Genomic DNA, 9,430 nt, shown 5'->3' with positions numbered 1-9,430 from the left:
CTCCATCCTGGGAGTCAGCAGGACCCCTGGCATGAGGGGGTGTCCTGGGACCTGGGCGGTGGAGTGACTCTCGCTGCTGCGTTGGGGAACGGCAGCGGGTGTCCCTGCGGCTTGCGCTGCTCCAGGGCCGCGTTTTAAGCACATTGTCCATCTCAATTCAACCACCTTTGAAATAGGAACTGTTGTCCCCATTCTACGGCACAAGGACACGGAAGCCTGAGAGGTGACAGAGGCGTAGCACACAGCAGGGAGCAGCTGGCCCAGATCTGAACATTTGAACAGAGGCCGGTGAGGGCCAAAGCTCAGCTGCCCCCTCCTTCTAGCCCTGGCCAGGCCAATACCTTGCTGTGGGTCCCTGTCCCTCTGCCTCTCTGAGCTGCAGCTTTTCTGTGTGTGACTGTGGAGTTGGCCAGGGCAGGCATCCCGAGGCCCCTTCCCCTGCTGACATCCTGGGGTATTGTGACCTTCGGAAGTCCCCCTGGTGCTCTGCCCTGCAGTGAGCACCTGCTCTTAGCCTCCCCTCCTCAGGGCTCTCTGTGGAGCTCCCGAGTGAGGCACAGCTGAGGGGGGCTGTAAGTCAGGTGGGGGGCTGAGCACATCTTTCCTCTCAGCCGGCGAAGGCCGGGGTCCTGTGGGCAGGGGCTCCGGCTCGGGCATCACAAGGGTGCAAAGTCTTCTCCTCTGGGGAGCAGCTGCCTGGCCTGGGGCCTGGGACCCCCTCATCTGCCCTGCCTCATTAGCTGCACGAGTCTCCTGGGCCTGAGAACGTGTCACAGGTCCTGCTGGCATGGTGGCAGGATGGGTACGCAGGAGCGCCGGTCACCCTTCCTCTTCTGACCCGTGGGCCCAGCAGGCAGAGGGCGGCTCCCCCAGCCAAGTGAGCCAAGTGGTTCCGGGCGTCTCTGTTCCAAACATCCCCCGAGGCCGGAGCCCCGAGCCCCTGGCCTCTCTGGCTGTCTTGTCCTGTAGCCAGACTGGACTGGCGCTGGGCCTCCAGCCAACAGGGACCCAGCCCAGGCGATGAGCTAGCTACCGGGCACCGGGGCTCAGCAGATGGGAGGCTAGAGGTTGTGGGGCCTGGGGAGGTGGGGCCTGGGGCAGCAATTTGGGACAGCAACTTGGGACAGAGTTAAGCCTGGGTTCCCCACCAAGGGCTTCACACCAATGGTGTCATTTTCAGAGGAGGACGTGAAATGGAGGCTCAGAAAGGGATAGTGACTTGTCTGAGGTCACACAGAAAGGAGCAGGAGTCCGGATTCTGCTCTTGATCATCCTGCTCTCTGCCTCAGGCGAAGGCGTTTAGAAAACTCTTTATAGAGGGGGAGCTGCACCTAAGAAAGGTCTGGAAGAGCCCCTGGAATGCACACGTTGGGTGTAGAAGTGTCCATCAGTGTGCACAGAGGCTCCTGGCTTCATCCCAGCAGGGCTTGCCTGCATTTGTCCCCTAGTCACCTGTCTCTGCTAGACTCCCAGCTTGGTGGAGACAGCCGCCTCCCTCCTGACTGCCACAGATCCAGCTCCCACAGCTGTCCCTCTCTGCACTGACCAGGGGCCTCTGCTTCTCCATCTCGGCCTCCGGGGTGAGTCCCACTGGGATTCTGGGCTGGCAGGAGCCGGGTTCCTGCTGGGCCAGGGGAGGAACCCCAACACCCAGGGGCAGTGAGGCCGGTGGCCATTCTGCAGCTGTGGGCAGCTTGACCGCCTCCACCTCTCACAGAGGCATCCAGCTTGGAGGTTGCCTATAACTCTGCTCCTTCCCGGGTCCCCTCCCCTCCCCTCCCTAGGTCCCCGATCCTGACACCCATCAGAAGAGACCCACCTTCCTGCTCGGCAAGGTCAGGACAGCCAAATGGGCTCTGCTGGACCAGCACAAGGGGTGGAGGCTCCAGTCCAGGTCCCCTGGGAGGGGTCATTGGAAAAGAGGCACCTGTCACATGTCAGAAACCCCAACCAAATACCCCACCCTTGGGGCCAGCACAGGTCTCATGGCCATTTTAAACATTCACTTGGGTAGGAATACTCACCTAGGGGAGGCACCGCACCCCCCAGGGTCAAACTCAGCCCAGCAGGAAGCTGGTGGCCATGGTAAAGGTGCTCACAAGGACGTCTCTGAGTTTCCAAAGAGCACTTCTCAGTGTAAGCCCATTTTACAGACTAGAAAGTTGAAACTTCAGACAGCAGTGACCCTAAGGCTCTGGCCTTGAGCTGGGGCAGGGTAGGTCAGATCCAAGCCAGGTGAGTGACCCCAGGTGAGTCTGGGCCTCGAGCAGCTCTAGAGGAAATGGGGCAGAGGTGTGCTTGAGAAGGCCTTGAAGGAGGCAAGATTGTGACAGTGGTGACCACGGGAGAGGTGGTGGCCAGACAGTAACTGGGCAAGACTTGGTGCATTGGGGAAGGCCATAGTAGGTTCCCACCCTCACTGGGGGACAATGCCACAGGGAGGGGGCAAGACTTGAGGCTATAGGAGGCCGGAGGAGGGGGCACACTGCCCTCGAGAGTGTGTTGTGGTCTGTGTGCTCAGGTACGCGAGGTGTGTGTGCGAAGGGTCTGTGGATGTGGGAGATTCGTGTGCCCGCTGTGTGAGGCATGTGGAATGTGTGTGTGTGTGTGCGCGTGTGCGTGGGTGCCAGGCACTGCTGTGGTCTGCGTGACGGTGTGTGTTGGTGCTGTGTGTGCTGTGCTCTGGGGCGTGGGGAGCGTCTGCTGTGTGCCGTGTTGTGGGGTGGTGCTAACTGGGACACTCCCCAGGGGAAGAGCAGGGAGAGATGGAGGCGGAGGAGTTAACCAGGAAAGCAGAGAGGCAGGGAGTGTTCTGGCAGAGGGAGCGCAGGGCACGTGCAGAGGCCTGGAGGCAGAAGAGGCAGCCTGGAGCACTGGGGGACTTGAAAGAGTTCCAAGGAGGCTGGGGGTGGGGATGCCAGGGTGCAGCAGCCTGGCCATCCTTTCTCTGCAGCCCAGGGTTAGCAGGAGGGGCCAGAGGGCTGAGCCAGGCCCAGCCGCTGACCAGGAGGGTCGGGCTGGCAGGGGCAGATGCTGGGTGGAGGTGGGGGAGGGCCACCTGGGATCTTGGACCTGAGCCTAATCCTGGGCAGCCCCCAGAGCAACAGCCCTGCAGCAGAAATGGTGGTCCAAAGGAAGTGCCTGCGAGCTGCAGACCTCCTGGAGCACTTTCTCAGTGTGACCATGGCACTGCTAAACAGTCTTACCAGGACCACCAGCTGGACAGGGCCAAGATGGTGGAGGATGGGGAAGAGGGTGGGGAGGAGGAGCCAGGATTCCAACCCAGTTGATCTGACCCCACCTTAATCATGGGGTGGGGGTAGCTGCTAGCCCAGGGCACACAGCTACAGGCATTTTCTCATTTGCCCTGCCTTCACAGAGAGTCCACCTGGCCATTTGGCATGTCATCACCCTTGGGAGATGAGAGGATGGTGGCCAGCAGTCTCCTTCCTGACCAGGCCCTGCACCTAGCAGTCGGGGGGCCTGTTCCAGAGTGAACCCCACCCCTTGCGTGAGGTGGGGCACAGTTTTCTCATCCCTCGCCCTAAAGGGTCTGGTAGACAAAGTCCTGCCCAGACAGCGCAGAAGCCCAGCGCTGCCAGGTCCTGAAGTGTGACTCTGGCTGGTCCCTTGCCATCTCTGCCTCCGTTTACCGCCGTAGGGTTCCCGCCGCGCATCTGCTAAGCCGCAGAGCAGGCCACTTAAGTTCTTGGGAGAACTTGGGGAGTGGCCCGAGGTCAGGCAGCCGGCACCAGGCCCCCCGCAGTGACGGCCCGCCCCCAGGTGTCCCGCGGGGCGGTGGCCGCGGCCGGCCTGACGTCAGGCGGCCTCGCTCTGCACAAACAGACGCGGCGGGCCGGGGCGGACGGGGCGGCCGGGGGCGGCGATGACTCAGGGCCCCGAGACCGGCCGGGCGGGAAGCGGAAAGTTCGGGCGGATGACATCAGCCGGCCGCGGGCGCGGGAGGGGGCCGGCTCCGGGAAACCGCGGCCTGGCGGGCGGCCCGGCGCGCGGGGCGGGCGGAGCGGGGGCCGAGGACGCGCGGCCGGCCCGGGCCGCGGAGCAGCGCGCTGCACCCGCCCGCGCAGCCGCCGCGCTCCCCGCGCTCCGGAGGCAGCCGCATCCATCCTGCGGCGGCCCTGCATTTTAATTACCCCGCATTAATATTCATGAGCCGGGCTCGAGGGGACCGCGCTGTCATTCCCTCCCTCGCCCGCGCACCCCTCCCCCTGCCGCCCGCGCGCACAGTGGGCGCTCAGCAGACCCGGGTGTGCGTGTGAGCCCGGCGCCCGGGAGGCCCAGGGCAGGATCCGGGCCGAGCCGCGGACTGCAGAGCCCCGAGTCGCTTCCGCGCCTGTTATCCTTGGCTGCACGCCCAGCGAGTGTGAACCCGTGTGAACCAGCTGGGGCCGTGCGCTGCGTGCGTCCCGGCAGTCCCAGGGGCGGCTGGGGTCTGGGGAGGTCTTGTGTGCACATGTCTCTGTCAGCCTTGGAGAAGAACCAGGCTGGCCAGGTCAGCAGGGCCTGACTCTACACATGGGGAAACTGAGGCCTGGAGGGAGGGATCGTCATGGGATCCATCGGAGCCTGGCGATTGGGCCCCCTCCCAGGGCCCCCTCCCACCCACTGTGCCGAGATGTGGTTTGTGACAGGTAGACACATGTGCTGGGCCAGCACCTCTCACAGGGTGGTCTCAGCAAACCTGGGCAGCACCTGGTGTGTGGGACCCTCTGCAGATGAGGAAACTGAGGCAAGTGCCCAGCTGGTTGGGGTGGGGCTACAGCCCTGGGAGGTCTCATTCTTGGGTTCCTGGCCAGGACATGCTGTCCCCTGTGGTGCTCTCATGGAGGTGGTCTGGGGTACCTGGAAGTTCTTGGGGGTCCCAGGCGTCAGTGTGCCTCCTCCTCCAAAACATGTTTCCCAAGTGAGTCATGACAGGAGGCAGTGTTGCTGTGGCCCTCCTGTCCCTGTCCTTGGCCTCCTCCAGCCGCAAAGGGGAAGGTGAGGAACCACGGCTCACCAGGGCTCCCTGGAAGGCAGGCAGCAGGCAGATGCTGGGCTCCCGGCCTCCCGCCCACCCCGGACCTGGGGTCAGACACTCAGTCCTCACACAGAGGCTCAGCTGCCTCTGTGTGGGGTCACTGTGCCAGGCCACTAGGGGCTTTTTGCCCCCCAGTTTGATCATTGCCACTGGGACAGGGGCTCTCAGGGCCCAAAAGCAGGCTCTTATACTTGTGCCAACACTGACTAGGGGTGGCAGTCTCTGGGCACCTGTGCCAGGGAGGTCTGGGGTGCACACACTTGAGGATCAGAAAGGGGCTGAGGTCTCTGGGCTGGTGGGAAGGCGAACCTATTAGGCAGCCACATCTTGGGTTCCCTCTTCTGCAGCTTGTCCTCCTCTGGTCACCAAGCCAAATAATCCCAGAGGCTGGCCAGTAAACTTCGCCCTGCTCCCCCTCACATCCACCCTGCCTGCCTCCTGGCCTTCGGAGCACCCAGAACAGGTGGCCTGTTCCCTCAGGGCTGGGTGGACCTCACGTCCCAGCCATGTCCCTGGTACCTTTACCTCCCGCTTTTGGGAGCTCCCCAGGGATGAGGGACAAGAAGACAGGATGTGTCAGGGGACTCTCTGGAGAGGAAGTTAGGGTTAAACTGGGCTTCAGGAGGGACAGGAGTTCGCCTGGGAGGATTCCTCTGGGGGGACAGAGGCAGCCCATGCAGAGGGATGATGGCAGCCCCCATTCTAGGAGCCAGAGCAGGCCAAGGGCAAGTGACCTGGGGAGACTGGAGGGACTGGTCTCCTGTGGAGCAGGCCAAGGCCCCTACAGAGCCTAGTGGTTGGGGCTCTTGGGTGAGAACCCCACCCTGTGCTTGGGCAAGCCTAAGGGCCCCGATTTCTTGACTGTGAAAGGGGAGAGCAACGCGTTTCTTAGCCCAGGAAGCACAGTCCCCATGTTCCTGTGCAGTAAGACCCCCGGTCCTCATGCCCCAGGCAGGCCCATTTAGCCCAGAATGGGTCTGAAGGAGCAGCTTTGCCTCACAGCCTAAGGGGGCCGGTGGAGACCGTCACCAGTCAGGGGAGGCGCGGCTCTAGGTGAGGGGAAGGGACTCACGGCCCCAGGCCGGCCAGCTGGGCCCAGCCAGAGAGCCAACAGTCAGAGGGTCACACAGCCTGGTAAGCAAAACAAGGGCTGTTTGCCGAGGACCCTGTGAGGTCTTCCGGTTGCCTGGGATAGGGACTCAACCATGGATTAAGTCCTCCTCCTGGTGGCCAGGGGACTGGCAAGATGAGCCCCTCAGAGGCCAGGTCTTCCCCACAAGGGCCATAAGTGGGCAGTCACTAAGGCAAACAGTCTGCTTGTGGCGTGCTTTCCTGGGGCGAGGAGCTGTGCTCTTAGACGTGCTCACTCCTGCTCCTGGGCCAAAGGGCTTGGGAAAAGAAGGGCAGAGCTGGCCCAGACCCAGACCTTGGTCCCGTGCTAAGCAGGCACTGACCACCCAGGACCAGGGGCTTTGCCTGACCTGGTAGCTCTGGGGCTGGGGCTGGGGCTGGGCTTGGGCCAGACAACTCCCCCACCCCAGAGGTCAGGAGTACTCCTGGGTCTCAAGGTCCATCTAGGTTCCCTCCCTAGCCTGGCCCGCAAAGCCTGCCTGACTGTGCCTGGGAACTCCACCCAGACTCTTCCCGGCTTTGCCAGGGAGCCTGGAAATTTCTGGTCAGCAGATTGGTCTGGGTTGATTTCCACACCCGCTCTGCGGCTCTGGGGGGGGGGCAGGGAGGAGGAGCCAGTCTGCTCTGGCTGAACAGGCCCAGCATTCTTGAGGCTCTGCTTGGGGGGCACAGGGAGGGGGCTTCGCCAGGCCTAGGTGAGTCTTCAGAGAGAACAGTAACAAACATGACCCTGTGCAGATGGCTCAGCGCGCCAGGCCCCAGGCTGAGTCAGGACTTGCAGGGCCTTGCGGAATCTTCTAGCTCCCTGTTACTAACCCAACTCAGCCATGAGCAAGGGCTGCTCAGAGTGGGGAGGCCACACAGCCACAGAGCTGGGAGCTGAGCCTGGACCCGCCCTTGGGTTCAGCCCAGCAACTGGGAGTCAGGCAGGACTGGAAGCTGGTGGTGGTGAGGCAGGGGTGGGGCCCCCAACAGAGGACACAAAGTCAAGAGTGGCTCTGTCAGAAACTGCTGCAGGGGGCCCTGCTCCTAACTGGGGCCTCTGTCAGCATCTAGCAGCCCCCTCCTTGGGTACCCAGGTTACCTCTGGGGACCCCAAGGGGCTGGATTCTCTGCTGCTGGTCCAGTTGCGGGGTCTGCTGAAGCACTAATCCAGACACTTCTTGCCCACCTGTCCGCCCTGCCAGGCCCTGAGGCTGGGGCCTGGCAAAGGTCCCCTGTCAAATTCGCCCAGTGGCTTAGGTGCCCCTACTGTGCACACGCAGAGCTGTCACCCAGGCTCAACAGCACAATAGGGTAGGAGATGAATGGAGAGACCCAGACCCTGGCAAAGGAACCAAGAAGGGACGAGCCACCTGGGTAGGCAGGGAGGGCAGAGTTCCAGGCCCGGAGCTGAGTGACTCCCTGTGGCGCCTGCGCGAAGAAAGGCGCCTGGGGGCAGAGGACCCAAGAGCCGCCGGCTCCCCGCCGAGGGCGCAGCGTGCAGGGCGCGGCGCCCGGTTCAGCGGAAAGGAATGTCCCGCTCGGCGGGAGGCGGCGGCGGTCGGGCCCGGGTCAGCGCGGCCTCCCGGCCCTGTCGAGCGTGGCTCCAAGGCGGGCGGCGGGGGGCCACCGGCGACCCCGGCCCACCCGGCCTGGCCCTGGTGACCCGTCCCGTAGCCCCGGGGCCGCGCCCCTCCCCGTCGCTCTAGCCCGTGAGGCGGCGCAGACTCCTGGCGCCGGGCTGCGCTCCAGGGGAGAAAAAAGGGCCAGGGAGACGGGAGGCCGACGCGAGCAGTGGAGGGACGGGCGCGGGCACGCGGTGCGGCGGGTCCCCTGCCCGGGACCCGCCCTGGGGCTGGCGCGCCCCTCGGGCGGGGTCTACAGTCGAGTCCCTGACTCAGCGGCGGGCAGGGGAGGGGGCCCTGCGCAGGCCACCCCCCGCCGCGACGCGGGATCCGGTCCCGCCGCTCCCGTGGTGAGGCTGCGGGGGGGGGGGGGGGCTCCAGGAGGGGCGCGGGGAAGCGGCTGCTCCCGGGCCTCCCGCAGGTGGCGAGCTGGAGGTGGGGACCCGTGGCCGAGGGCGGCGCGGATCCGGCGTGGGAAGAGGGCGGCCTGTGCATCCTGATCCTCCCTCCTTCCCACTTTCCTGCGAGCCCACTGCATGCTCCTGTGACCGAGGCAGAGGCGGTAGCCGTGGGGGAGTTCAGAGCAACAATTTAGAGTTAGGGCCAAATCCTGGCCCCTGTCCTGCTCTCCCCTGCTGTGTGACCTTAGACCAGAGGCTTGTCCTTTCTGAGCCTCCACTTCCTCATCTCCTTGTGGAGATGAGCAGATTGAGGACTACAGAGGGGGACACAGGGCCTTGGACAGAGCCTGGCTCTGAATGTGTGTGTTGGGGTCTTCCTGTTAGGAAACTCTATAGGAGTGGGGGGAGGGCAGATGCCCACGCCCTAGGATTCCACACCTCGCCCAGCTGGGGGTCCTGGGTGACCTGCATCCCCTCCTGGGCTCAAATATTTGAAGGTCATTATCAAAACCAAGTCAACTCCAGAGTCTCACCTGGGCTGGCTGCTCAATGATCTGGCCCTTTTAAGGGTGGTGCATAGGGCAGCTAAGGGGTCTGCCTGGGGCTCAGAGGGATCCTCCAGCTCCCACCCCCACTGCCTCTGCCCCCAGGCCCCTCCCTCTGTCCCCATCTCTTCCTTTCTCCTTCCTCCTTCCAACCTGCTCCTCCCTGCTGCCTGTCTGGTCTGGAAAGGCCATGGGGGTGGCAGGCAGTCAACAGGAGTTCAGCTGGCCCTCCCTGGACACTCCTTGCCCATGCACAGAGTGCCAGTATCCGCCATTCTCCCCCAAAGACTCCAAAGCTGAGGAGGCCCCCCTGCAGTCACAGCCTGCTGAAGGGTTTGCTGGACTCTGACTGTGACAGCGCTCTGTTGGGAGAGTCAGGGCCAAACCAGAGTCTCTAGAGCTCAAGCTTCATTAGCTTGCTGGTAAGTCACCTCTAGAGGTGATGACGCAGTTGTCACCCCTTTGCAGAGACGGAAACAAAGCTTAGGAAAGGAAGTTGATGGCCCAAGGTCATTTAGGTAGAAAGGACAGAGCCAGTACTGAAACCCACATCGGCCTCCACAGCACCCCATACGGCCTTGCCAGTGTCTCCCCACGGCCCCTCTCACCTGTTCCCCCCCATGCCCAGCCTGGGAAAGATCGATGAGGACAGCTTATGCTTCCAGAACCCTCGGCCCTGCCTCCCCAGGCCTCCATGCCCCAAGG

This window comes from Ictidomys tridecemlineatus, chromosome 4 (genome assembly GCF_052094955.1).
Source record: "Ictidomys tridecemlineatus isolate mIctTri1 chromosome 4, mIctTri1.hap1, whole genome shotgun sequence".
Lineage (NCBI taxonomy): Eukaryota > Metazoa > Chordata > Mammalia > Rodentia > Sciuridae > Ictidomys > Ictidomys tridecemlineatus.
The sequence above is the reverse complement of the archived record's forward strand: the minus strand, read 5'-3'. Positions refer to the sequence as shown.